Here is a 14628-nt window from a genome sequence, read left to right on the forward strand (position 1 = left end):
TGCAAAAGAGCAAAAGCTAAAGAAAATTATATTTCTAATGAAACAAGAATCAGAAATTCTGAAGCAAATCCCTTAGAACTAAGAAAGAGATAGATGGGTACACACATACATATATGAGTACATACACACATATATTTCCTTACCAAAATCTATTTTCAGAGAGGACTCATCGAAAAGAAATGAAAGAATGTCCCATGCTTTCTTCCGCACTCCCACTTTTAGGAAGCCAGATTTTAAATTTCTGGGTTCAGAGTTGGTATTGTGGTGTATCTGGTTAAGGCACTGCCTGCAGCACCAGCATCCCATATGGGTGCTGGTTCACTTCTGATCCAGCTCCCTGTTAATGAACCTGGGGAAACAGTGGAGGTTCGTACAAGTCCTTGGACCCCTGCACCCATGTGGGAGACCCAGAAGAAGTTCCTGGCTCCTGGCTTCAGCCTGGCCCAGACCTGACCATTGCATTAATTGACTTAGGGAGTGAATCAGCGAATGAATGACCTCTTTTTCTGGCTCTCCTTCTCTCTCTGTAACTCTGCCTTTCAAATAAATAAAATAAATCTTTAATAAATAAATAAATTTCTGTGTTCAGATTAGGGTTCTCCATAGCTCTATGGCAGGCAAGTAAATGTATTAGTATTCCAAAGATTCAGACTATTTTGATGGTTATCAAGTTTTGATCAATGGCTAAATAAACAATTATATATGCAAGGAAAGAAAATGCAAGATTTAATTATATTGAAATTTAAAACAGAACATTTAAAAGGAAAATGCGAAAGGACTTGCCATCCAGCAAATTTGGTTTCTGTCCCCAGTACCTTGCCCATTAACTGCCCAGTGATGAGGTGAGCTCATTCCTTCCCTTGTCTTCCTGAAGGACTTTACTACCTGCCAAGTCAGAGTATTGCAAAGCCCATCAACTCCTCAGGGCATATAGAAAGAAGCTCAGAGGAATCTCTAAGGCATCAAACAAATGAAAATTAAGGTAAGAATCATATTTTTGACATGCCTTATTCACAAACATTTAAGAGATTAACCAAATTTAGGATTGGCCATGGTGTTCCAAAATTACCACCTTCAAGATATTGAAGAATATAAACAAAACTTGACAATACAGCTCAAGTTTTTTTAAGGATTTATTTTTATTTATTTGAGAGGCACATCCACAGAGAGAAAGAAAGAGACAGAGAGAGAGAGGAGAGAGAGAGAGAGAGAGAGAAATTTTCCATCTGCTAGTTTACTCCCCAAATGGCTGAAATGGCTAGGGCTGGGCCACACTGAAGCCAGAAGCCAGGAGCCTCTTCCAGGTCTCCCAGTGGGTGGCAGGGGCCCAAGCACTTGGACCTTGTTTCACTGCTTTCCCAGGCCATTATCAAGGAGCTGGATTGGAAGTAGAGCAGCTGGGACTCAAACTTGCTCCCTTATGGAATGGTGTATTCGCAGGCAGCCACTTTACCTGCTGTGCCACAACACCAGCCCCATAGATCAAGTTCTTAAAAGGATATTCCATTTAACCCAGCAATTCTACTTTTAGAAATTTATCCTAAAAAATGCTCATATATTTTCACTGTATTGATTACAAAGGTAGAAAAATTGGCAATAATCTAAATGTTCACCAATAAAGGAATCATTATATTATGGTAGATTCAAATTATAGAATACTATGACAAAAATGCAATCATAAATGGAAGATGATGGGGAATATGTGTGTTTGTGTATGTGTGGATACATTAGATGTTTATAAAATATTATTTGGCGAAAAATTTACTAAGTAGCATATTTGATATATCTGAGTGTATAAATACATACTTAAAAGTATTTGCACATCTATGCACATTTATAATATCTGTGCTTTCACAATAAAGAAAAAAATAAGCAGCATATCCCCAAATGCAAACAGTGGCTAAGTAGGAAGGAAACCTTTGTACATTTTCTCATTTTAATAATATTTGTCAACTGAACCACTACATCTTGCTCATCACATGAGCTTCAGCATCATCTTTATTTCTCATGCAACCAGTTCACATGGCAGCATGCCTACCTAGGTTGCCACAGCACAGCAGCCACAACTCAGCATCAGCTGAATGAAATGAGTAAGAAAGTACCATATATAGCCTGTATTTTTATTAGGAAAGTGATTTAATTCTTTGAACTATTATCTAAAGTTATGTGTAACTGAGGACAGAAAATGATTTTGAACTTTCTAAATTTGAATGCCCAGTTTCATTCTATTCTTGTTCAATTCTTAATTTTAGTTTTAATTTTCCTGAACACTTTCCACATACTCATACCAAAAATGCTCTTTAGCTCTCTCCTTTTAGGCTTAAAATCACATGGGTGGTTTCCTTGCCTAGCTTACATTTTCACTTGACCACATGGTAAACAGGTGACCTCTCATGCAAGCAAAGCTTAAACTTCATTTCTACATTTATAAACCTTTCCTTCATAAACAGAACTCAGTCACATTCTGAAATCAATAAATTAAAGTGATGAATCAGTAAAAATGAGTCAAAATATGAGTTAGAAGTGAACACACAAAGTAATAAAGTAAACCTCATCTTATCTAACTTTTTATCTTAGCCTCCTTGACAATATGGAACTTTTTGTTTAACTGTATGCAAAAGGAAACCTGGAACTTGTTAGCATTTCTGACCAAGCATTTATTTTTCCCAGGGGCTTCATTTTCTACAACAGTGAAGGCAGATTTTAGATGGTTTGCTTAGCATGCAAAACCATGAAAACTGCTTGACATGTTTTACAAAATGTTTAAGTCTTTTTTCCTGAAGATAAAAATAAATGCACGCTTTCGAAATCATCCTTCAACAATCAGTATCTGCAGAAATCCTCTCGGACTTTGGTAATTGGGACATTTAACTCGGACCACAATCAAGAAAGCATTAGCAACCTAGCCACAAAAATACGTGAAAGATTTTTGTGTAGTTTTATCTCTGAATTCATTCATTCTCATTGATGCAGAATTTCTTCAGAATTAGACCATCTTCAATTTGACACAATATATTTGAAAGTAAGCACTGGAAAGTGCCAGTGGTTCTCAAACTTTTTATTGGAAAGCTTCTTTTTTTTTTTATTAAACTTTTATTTAATGAATATAAATTTCCAAAGTATAGCTTATGGGTTACAATGGCTTCCCCCGTCCCATAACTTCCCTCCCGCCCGCAACCCTCCCCTTTCCCGCTCCCTCTCCCCTTCCATTCATGTAAAGATTCATTTTCAATTCTCTTTATATACGGAAGATCAGTTTAGTATATATTACCCAACCCTATCCTTAGAAGATCTGAGTCACCAGATTGATTTAAAACCCCAAAATCTTGTGCTTTTAGTGACATGACTAGGTGATTCTACTGTGGTTGCTCAGGAGACTGCTTTCTGATAAACAATCCTTTATGTTTATTCTTCCAAAGACCAAAAAAAAAAAAAAAAAAATAGACTTGGAGAAAAAAATAAGTGAGTCTTAATGGGGGAAAGGGATTCACTCATTTAACCTTAGCTTGCTTGCTTTCTTTTTTTTTTTAATAGAAACTTCCATTATTTTTTTTTTAAGATTTATTTTATTTATTTGAAAGACAGAGTTACAGAAAGAGGTATAGACAGAGAGAGAGGTCTTCCATCCGCTGGTTCACTCCCCAGATGGCCGCAAGGGCCAGAGCTGTGCAGATGCGAAGCCAGGAGCCAGGAGCTTCTTCCGGGTCTCCCATGCGGGTGCAGGGGCCCAAGGACTTGTGCCATCTTCTACTGCTTTCCCAGGCCATAGCAGAGAGCTGAATTGGAAGAAGAGCAGCGGGGACTAGAACCGGCGCCCATATGGGATGCCAGCGCTTCAGGCCAGGGCTTTAACCCACTGCACCGCAGCACCGGACCCTCACCTTGACTTTCGACTCCAGTTAAACAATGGTTTCCTCTGACAACACCGTTTCGTCCAAGCACTTAGGATTTCTGGGACTTAGCTCCTCACCCCCCTATACACCAATGAAAATCACTTCTAAGGTGTAAACTGGCTGTGATAACCTCTGAAGGCTGAAAGGTGTCGAGACAAGTGAGTCAGGTAGGACAGACTAGGCCTCCTTGGAAGCAGTGAGGCTCAGAGATGCCACTCCAAGGGTCTGGCACCTTGCTCACATGTCAGCGTATGCTCAGCAAACCAGACTCCCCCTAAGGTTGGTTTCCTACATATATTTGTTTTTGTTTTTTTGTTTTTGACAGGTAGAGTGGACAGTGAGAGAGAGACAGAGAGAAAGGTCTTCCTTTGCCGTTGGCTCACCCTCCAATGGCCGCTGCGGCGCACCGCGTTGATCCGATGGCAGGAGCCAGGTGCTTCTCCTGGTCTCCCATGGGGTGCAGGGCCCAAGGACTTGGGCCATCCTCCACTGCACTGCCGGGCCATAACAGAGAGCTGGCCAGGAAGAGGGGCAATCGGGACAGAATCCGGCGCCCTGACTGGGACTAGAACCTGGGGTGCCAGCACCGCAAGGCGGAGGATTAGCCTGTTGAGCCACAGTGCCGGCCTCCCTACATATATTTGTAAATATCACTCCAGTCCTGGGTTTTTATTCCCACAGAGAACAGGACTCATCATTTTCTTTTTAACATGCTTTCTATTGCTTTCCTCTTATCATGTATTTGGTAAAAGCATATGTTAAATGCCACATGCTAATTAAAGTTTAATAATGTCAAAAATGTCACAGATTTGCTACCAAGAAATAGAAAGAAGAAAGGAACTCATTAAAATATAATAGGAAGATGACAGCAACCTTTCCTCCCTGTCTGCCCACCTGTGCCACCGCTAAATCAAAAGCAAAGCCCTCTGTGAGTTTCAGTCTCAGAAGATATTTTCTTTTTTTAATAATTTCAGCATACTAAATGATCTCTCTCAACTGATTTTTGCCCTTCCCACTTCTCATCAGCCAGGCACACATCACTCTCCAAAGTCCCACAGACTAACGTTTATATTTTTAATTCTAGATACCTGATGCCAATCTGAGTTTCCTAATATCATGTAGGCACGAGGCTTTACTACTCCTATAAATATTCTGCCTGCAGGGTCATCTTAGCAGCAACCTGCCACCTCAAAAAAAATGTGACTATTCATTAAGATACAAAGGAAAAATTTTAAGAAGGGTTGCAATGTTGCAGGCAAAGTATATGCTTTTCACCAAAATAAAAACAATAAAGGCAAATATTTAGTTTTACATATTTTAATAATATTTATTTATTTATCTATTTGAAAGACAGAGGAACACAGAGAGGGGGAAGAGACAGAAAGAGATCTTCCATCCACTGGTTCACCTCCAACATGCTCACAGCCAGGTCTGAGCCAAGCTGAGGCCAGGAGCCAGGAACTCCATCCTGGTCTACTACATGGGTGCCAGGGGACCAAGCACTTGGGCCATCTTCAGCTCCTTTCCCATGTGCATTAGCAGGAAGCTGGATGGGAAGTTGAGTAGCCAAGACCAAATTGGCACTCCGATATGGGATACAGGTATCCCAAGTAGCAGCTTAACCCTATGCACCACAACACCGGCCCCTCCTTTCACCTCTTGAGTGGAAGTCAGTATTATCACAATTATTTGTAAGATATCTATTTTGTTTTATTTTCCTGAGAGAAAAACAAAGTCCTAATAAATAAAAAAAAAAAGTTTCCTCTTGCTTTCAGAGAAAACAAAGTTCTAATAAATAGCATTTGTCATTTGACTTTGCTTTGAATTTCTAATTGATAATGGTACCATTTTATTGGGACAGAGAAGACTGAAAGAGGGGTAAATTTTGTGATGGGACAATCAGATTTGGGGAAAGGCTTAATTTGAGATGCCTATTGGATACCAATGTGGAGATAATTGAATAGGGAGTTAGTTGTACCATTCTGAGGTTCTGAGAGTAGATCAGAGCTGAAGGTAAATAAATGAACGTCATCAATACAGACACAACTCTAGGAAAATTTCCCTTGCAAGAAAAGATGACTGGCCCAATCCATTGGACAGAGTGTGTAGATGGAGACGACTTGGGGTACTCCAACATTTAGAGATCAAAAGAAGAAAAGAAACCAAAGAAGCCAGAAACACAGCTTCTGGTAAAGCAGCAACAACTAGCAGGATACAATGCCAAACACAGAAAGGGAAGAGAAGGTTTCAAAACCTAGGAAGTGTCTAATACTTCAACAGTGCTGAGAGCTCAAAAAAGGTAAAACAGGTGCATGATTTGACAAGCTGAAAGTTGACCAGAGCAGCCCCAATGAAATGAGCTGAGGTGAAAATGCAGAATAAGGAAACGGAGTCAGCAACCACAGAAAACTCTTATTAGTGTTTTGCCAAGAAATGGGGCAGATTTAGGAGGTGGATTTGCATCAAGTGTCAGTTTGTATTTTAAGCTGGAAAATACTACAGCAATTTATCTTTTAATTTTTATACAGGATGAGTACTCCCTACCTGAAATGCTTGGAACTGGAAATATTTCAGATTTTATAGTATTTGAATCCACATAATGAGATATCTTAAGAATGGGACCCAAGTCTAAACACAAAATTCATTTATATTCCATATCTACTTTATACACATAGTCCAAAAGTAATTGCACACACTACTTTAGGAATTCTGTACATGACAGTAAGTTTAATGTTTAAATTTTGATGTGGAATTTTCTACTTGTGGCAACACACTGATACTCAAAAAGTATTGGCCTTTGGCGCATTCCAGATTTCAGATTTGGATTAGGAAAACTCAGTCTGTATTAATTTCACCATTTATTTGTTCATTTGTTTATTTATTTAAGCACAATCCTGCCCTACCAGGATGGAGTTGAGCTTTATTTTATTTCAATTTATTTATTTTTATTTACTTAAAAGGCAGAGTGACAGAGAGACTTAGGCAAAAAACAATCTTCATCTGCTGATTCTCTCCCCAGATACCTGCAACAGCCAAGTAGAGCTAGGCCAAAGTCAAGAATTCAGAACTCTATCTGAGTCTCCCAATTAGCTGGGACCCAAGTACTTGGGCCATCACTGGTGCCTACTAGGGTGTGCACTAGCAGAAAGCTGGATCAGAAGTGGAGTGGTAACTCAAACCCAGGCACTCCAATATGGGATATGGGTATCGTAACTGCCCCTAGTTTCATTGGAACTTCCGTGACCCCTTACTAACATCTCCAGTCCACTGGATCTCAACCTTCCCTGAACACCTATTGATTCTCAATCTCCTGGAGTTCCTTTTGTCAAAAAAGTGATGGACACAAATATTCACATATTATGCAAGTAAACATAACACTCCACAGCAATTCAAATAATCACACAAGTTCTTTCCCTAAGGACAACCTAGCATTTGGATATGCAAAATGCTTAGGCATATGCGCAATGTTATGATTAAGGGTGTTAATCATTAAAAGCAATCGTTTTTGCTGCTTTACCAAGAGTATTCTTAAGCAAAACTGCCATTCCCTTTCACCACCCCACCATGAGTGGGTGATGGTGAAGTATATGAGCACAATGATCATGAGTAGTTTGATGCCACTGCTTGATTCACATTGAGCAACTTTACACATCATTGCTTTTGTGCCATCAGTGAAAATGTCAACGTAGTAAAAGGAGAAAATAAAGTCGTAGTATCCCCATGAAAATAGTTTTGACCTTGCATATCCTCTACAAGTGTTTCACAAGAATCAAATATCTAGAGACCACACTCTGAGAATCTCTGCTGTAGACAAACAGGTTATAAAAATGTTTTAAAGTAGGAAAAAATCTGCTTATATTCCAGTAGGAAAAGATACATAATATACAATAAATAAAATATATAAACAAATTATTTAGTATATTAGAAGTGCTAAAATTGAGCAATAAATTTATTATATTAGTATAGTACCTAGGCACACTTGAAAAACCACATACCAAGGACTCCTTGGAGGCCCACGGCCCAAGATTCATCACCACTCAATGTTGCTATTTAATGAAACTTGACCTTGCTCTTGTTACATCCCTGGCATCATGTCTCACACCAACCAGCCATTCCATTGCCTCTCCTTCTCCTTCCTTTTATCTTGTTTTTCCTTTGTTCTGCCATGTCCAGCACCTACTCTATACACAAGACTCACAGTCAAACGGAACATGGTTAAGTACCCTCTCCACTTCCCAATTACCCTCAAAGAAAAGGATGCAAGTATTCCTCAATTTTACTTTGAATGCCAAGCACTTGAGACCCAATAAGGTACAGGAATAACAAAACTTGCAACCACAGGGTAACGTCCAACTTCAGATATTTTTAAAATTATCTTAGCATCATAGATGGCCCTCGTCTAGGGTTCCAGATTCCTATTATTAATTCCTAGCCTCTAGTCTCCTTAGGATCCATTCTCTATGCAACTAGCTAGCAAAAAAGAGCATTTAAAAATATAAATCAGACCATAACACTCCCCAGCCAAAAAGCTCTAAAGGACTCCCCTGTCCAGGCAGAATGCAATTCAGATGCTTGCCCTGGCCCACAAGGCCCATTTTAATCTACAAAAATGAGGCTGCTGTAACACAATATCCTAGATTGGGTAACTGATAAACAATAGAAATGTACTGCTCACAGATCTGAAAGCTGTGAACTCCAAGCTTAAGGCAATAGAACACTCCGTGTTTGATTGAGGCCTGTTGCTCATACATGGCACCTTCTCCACATCCTTGCATGATGAGAGGGAGGGGCTCCCTCGAGTCTCTTTGATAAGGGCACTCACTAATCTCATTCACGAGGGCTTTGCCAAGGGCCTTATTTTTCAACACTTTGGTAACTAGGTTTCAACACAGTTTTACAGCAGAACACAGACATTGAGTCCATAGCAAGTCCACTCCTCTCTTTCTCTTACTTCATGTCTTCCCACTGCCCCCATTCTGCAACCCTGCACAACCCACACAGGCTGACCTGCTCCTGCCTACACATGCTACACTGACTCCACCCTAGCATCTATGGACCACCTGTTTCCTCTGTCTGGAATATTTTTCTTCTGGCTTTTTCTCCTGTGGCCACTCAGTTTTCATCTTAAATGCCAGCTACTCAGAGGGGTTTCTCATAAGCAAACAGGTTGGCATGCTCCCTTCTGCAACCCCCATCACATCCTATCTACCAATCACTCTCCTTTCTTTCCTCCATTCCCTTCCCCTTCCTATCTGCTTCCTACCTCTCTCCTGCATTGGGATGGGAGCTCCATGAAAGCAGAGACTACCAGTTGTGTTCACTAGGGTGTCCCCAACACATACTGCACCAACACCTGGCACTTAATAAGTACACAATAACTTTTTGTGGAATGAATAAAGAATTTTGTTCTTAACTGGTTTTCATTTCTGAAAACCATCAGATGGTATACTGCTAATTTCCCTAGAGAATATTCTTCCCCAATGTTCACCAGAAACTTGGAATACAGGATAGTCCTTTCTGTTCCATCCCCATATGACAGGATTTCTCAGACTTGATACTGCTGACATTTAGATCTGGCTAAGTCTTTGTTGTGAGGGACTGGCCTGCGCACTGGAGGATATTTAAAAATGTCTTTCCCACCCACATATAATGAACAATAATTATAAAATAATTCTGGTTTGCATGTCTGCAAATGCATGCAACATGTGCAGTTTCATCTTCTCTTGGAAACAGACTTTAATTTTCCCTAAACGGCCATGACCACGTTCCATTCATACAAAATTCCAAATGCTTACGGAATAATAAGTCATTTGTTAGTAGTCCCTTAGCACTGAAGACTGACCCTCACGAGCATTTACCACTCTATGAATCATTTATATAGAGTATACCACACCTGGATTACTCAAATAAATGCCTAAAGAGAGTGCAGTGATACCCAAGCAGCATTGTAAAGTCCCCTGTGAAAGCCCTTTACTTGTTGCCATTTCCTTTTGATTCAGAACCAAAAGGATCTGTTTTGTCAGTTATAGTGAGTCTCTATGCACTCAATTTCCCAGCAAAAACAGATTGCACTGCTTTTCAGAACACTATTAATTCAACGTGAACACCACTCTCATCTCAGAGCTTCAGCGAGGATAATTTTTCATTATCCTATCTGTGCTTTTAGAAACTCTCTAGGCTGAAATTTGGCCAGGTTTGAGGATAATCAAAATATGCACTAGTGTACTTTATTTAAGCTCAATAAGCTGAAAAACAAACATGAAAGAATACTGTTCTTCAGAAGTTTCCAAGGGAAAGAATTCATCACTTGTCATCATGTCACTGGCACATTAACTACATAAGAGGCACAGCGTTTAACGATGTTTAACAGTTCGGTGACAGGAAAGTCAATGGCGGAACTGAACAGAAGATGAAAGAGAAATTAAAATCCTTATCAACAGAATTATATTTATGCATAAAATATTAAAAGTATTAGGAAATTTGAGATGGGTATAGTAAAATAATTTAATAAATATGAACTTCACTTAAGTACCTTTTGTTAATTTTTCAATTTGCTCATTTTTGCTGTTTTTGCTTAGTGTTTTGTTCATTTTTTGCAATTTTGCTTCCCACAGACATCTCACAGCTCAGTCTGTAAAAATATTATTTGAGAAGGATATTTAAGTTTTCTTGGTAATACGGTCTTGGTAAGGCAACAAACTGGTCTAAAGAAGACACCCAAAGCACAAATCCGCTGATTCAATTGTTACCACTGAAAAAATTAAGAGCATCCATATAAAATTCAGTCATTAAAGCTGCTGCTCAAACACTTGGAGAAAATCAACATAGGCCCTGATAGTCCAAATTGGTAACAACCAGATATAGATAAGGATGCCACATACTCCTTCACTTTGCTACAGTCACCACTACTCCCTGCTATCTCCACACCAAAGTTAAATGTTACATGCCATGTATTCTCACACTAACCCTGATGCTGTTCTCAATATAAAGTCCATTTCTGGGCATCTGGCTTCCACCTGGCTCTTCTCTGGCTGTTGGGGGCATTTGGGAAATAAAGCAGCAAATGCAAGATATCTCCCTCTTGCATATGTGTGCTCTGTCATTCAAGTAGATGAAAAATAAATAAATAACCATAAAGTCTGTTATATTCATTTTCGTGACTTGGAAATCTCTGTGGATATTTAAATTTTCAGACAGTCTTCAGATTTGCCAAAGTCTTTCTGGTTTGCATGAATTTTTGATCCTGATTATTCCAGGGTTCTAAATTTTAAAATGACATTTGATCTCAAAACGTTTGAGCTAAAAAGTATTCCCATGATGAAGCAAAGAGGAAAAAAAAACTAAGCAAAGAAAACTAAGAAAACTGGTACCTAGTTTACTTAACTCTTAATTTTTTTCAAGACATATAAAATGAAGGGAGCTGTTAACTATTTGAAGTGGTATTTACGAGAGACATTCTGGCAGCCACATACATAGTTTGCTCAAGGACTGCAACAACTCCATGTTCTTTATTTTAAACTAGCTTTTTTTCAATAAGTAACTTTTTGTCATAAACTCTTCTTGGAGTACTCATTCCAAGTACCATCTGATTCACAAAGATCTCGTACTCCTTGTATTGCTCTGCGTGACTGATGTCAATGTCAAGGTCAAGGATGCACCAAAGTCTAGAGAGGACGAAGTACAGAGAGCAAAGGAGATGAGGAAGAATGTGATGTTTGCAGTGGACTGTCTGGAACTCCTCAAAATTTGCCCTCCATGTTCCTCCCCCAAAATAACAGCTGATGCCCACTGACACCACAGGCAGACAGCTGGGTGCAGTTCAGCACTGAGGTGGACATTTATGAAAGGCCAAAGGCCCTAAGTGTCAGTTCCCTCACCCATTTGATCAGACCAGTAAGAATCCCTGCCTCACCAAGAGGTAGGAAGGATTACACAGAGGGAATTTTTAGTTGGCACTTTGCACAGTACACACAACTAGAATCCAGTAAAAGTTAGCTGACATTTCTCTTACTGCCACTATTAACACTATCCAGTACAACTACAACCATAGCCACAGCTCTACTGATAACTTCTACTGTGGTTGTAATTATTAGCAACACCAAATAGGATAGAACTAAAAAGGTACAACCCCTGCCTTACCCTCTCTGCTCCTCTCCTCGCAGTAAATCTATCCAACTGACTCTCACTTCTGGAGACTTCTTGATAACAAAACAAATACAGCTCAGGGGACCAGCACTGTTGCGTAGTGGGTAAAACCACTGCCTGCAGTGCTGGCATCCCATATGGGCGCCGATTTGAAACTCAGCTGCTCCACTTCCGATCCATCTCTCTGCTATTGCCTGGGAAAGCAACAGAAGATGGCCCAAATCCTTGGGCCCCTGCACCCACATAAGAGACCCAGAAGAAGCTCCTGGCTCCTGGCTTCAAATCGACACAACTCTGGCCATTGTGGCCAACTGGGAAGTGAATCAGCGGATGGAAGACCTCTCTCTCTCTCTGCCTCTCCTTCTCTCTCTGTGTAACTCTGACTTTCAAATAAATAAATAAACCTTTAAAAAAATACAGTTTAGGGCTTTGGTAGGGGTGGGGGGAGGAATTCTATGTTTACAGATGCTGTTAGACTTACAGTGGGGTTATATCTTGATAAGCCCACCATAGTTGAAAATACTGTACATCAAAAAGACAACGAATACACGTAACCTAGTGAATGAACATCCTGGCTTAGCAACATGGCGCCTGGTGGAAGGTCAGTTGTTCCCTTCATGACCTCACAGCTAACTGGGAGGTACAGAGCATGGGAAAAAGGATCACAGGGAATAGCGTTACCCGGCAAATGATCAAAGATCAAAATTCCAAGTGTGGTTTCTACTGAATGGTGCATTCCTTTTGCACCATCGCAAAGTCAGACCATTCTGAGTTGAGTCTGCTCAGGACTCCAGCTTGGGTCCTAAATGTCAGAAATATATATCAATCTCTTTCTTTATATACTTACTTTCTAAACATTCCAGAAATTTGGAAAATCACATAGAAGGGTAGAAAAAATTAATTCATGATCAAACTACAAGGTGCTAATAGGTTGTTGTCTATCTCTCAATCTTTGTCAGGAGTTAGAATGCAAGGCATTAATAAAAACAGCAATGCAGGTGAAGCATAGCCAGACCATGGCTTTGATTTCTATGAGATGCCATGAGACATAGGCATCGACAAGAATCATAAAGGCTGATAAAGCAAACTGACAAGCCAGTCTGAGAGGGCCTCTACAGAACAATCAGAGAAAAGAATACTAATAACGTGGATGCTATCAACCCTTCATAGCATCAATGGGCCTATTCAACACAGATAATTTAATACACTATTCAGAAATTAAAACATATTCCTCCATAGCTAGTAAGTCATTACATTTGTAAAAGATCTTAATACAAGATGAAATGAATGAACTTTCAATGCCATTCAGAAGTACAACAAAGAATTAGAGATATTTCAAATATCCCACAATTTTTCTGGTGGCATTTCACCCACAAGTGTGTGTCATGGTGCTGATTGGTGATCACCAGAGAGCAAAATGAATTTCTAAAATCAGCTTGTAAGCTTCCAGGAACATACTTTTGAACATTTTTTCTTAATAAGACATTTGTTAAATTTTCTTATTTTAAATATAATACAAATATTTATACAGAGATACCAGTAGACTATTGTGTCCCTGATATAATACTTCATATTGTGCTGGTCAGGAATTTACATTGATAGCAGATAACTTAAATAACACAGCACAATGAAGGAAAAGGCTAAGCGGGAAGTACAAAGTCCATTATATAGATAATATTCTCAAGCACAGATTTTTCTCTGGCACAGGAAACTGGTCATTTCCCGAATTTAAAGTGCAGAACAGTATCCCTGGTTAAGTCGTTATTCAAGAATTCAGTTCCCATGAAAAGGAAATGTAAGCGGGGTGGGGTGGAGGGGGGAGGCAAAGTGTCTAATGCTGGGAAACACAGACAAATGAATGAAGACCCCAGCACAAAGATCAGACTCAGCCTGGCACCCATGACCGTCTTTTTACTCTCAATATAATCTAACCCACTGTACAATGCACGTGATATAGAAAAAAGATTTATAATTGATGTCAAGATAAATATTGAAGTAATATGAAGAACATTTTTTATCCTTTAAATCTGTTTACCTTGTTTCCAAAGTATAAGTGCCTAAGAAATTTAGGGCCTTGCTTTATCTTTTCTTTAAAACTGACTTCTAAAATTGTCCACTCTTATCCTTAAAACACTTATGACTTAAAATGCATGTCAACACCTACTGCCCCTTCTGAGTTACCATGTGCCCTTGGCCCCTTGTCTCACGACTGAATGCTATCATTACCCTTTTCATTCAATACACCATCCACTCCTTTATCTATAATCTTCATTCCACTCACACTCTATACCTAAAAGGAATTAATGACAGTAACTGTGGACTGACATATACAAATAGATCAGAGATGATCTAGAAAACATCCTGAGTATAGAAGAACTTAGTATTAGAATCAGGTGGTATTTTTGGTCAATAAGGTAAGAATGCTATTGGGTCAACAGGCAGTGCAGTTTGTAGAGTTTACCAGAAATAACTAAAGATAACAACATGAAGTAGTTCAGAGATTGAACTCTGGGAGTCTCACTGCCTGGATTCAAATGCCAACTCTGCCAATGACGAGATGTGTCACATCACACAAGTAACTGTATCTCTC

The 14628-nt window shown here is 39.4% G+C and overlaps 1 protein-coding gene across 1 annotated transcript in view; it reads right to left on the bottom strand.

Annotated features, from left to right (window-relative positions):
* Positions 1-14628, bottom strand: part of PREX2 (phosphatidylinositol-3,4,5-trisphosphate dependent Rac exchange factor 2) — a 338025-nt gene that overhangs the window by 263962 nt on the left and 59435 nt on the right. The gene's annotated exons all lie outside the window — the stretch shown is intronic.

The sequence above is a fragment of the Lepus europaeus genome, chromosome 4, assembly GCF_033115175.1.
Source record: "Lepus europaeus isolate LE1 chromosome 4, mLepTim1.pri, whole genome shotgun sequence".
Lineage (NCBI taxonomy): Eukaryota > Metazoa > Chordata > Mammalia > Lagomorpha > Leporidae > Lepus > Lepus europaeus.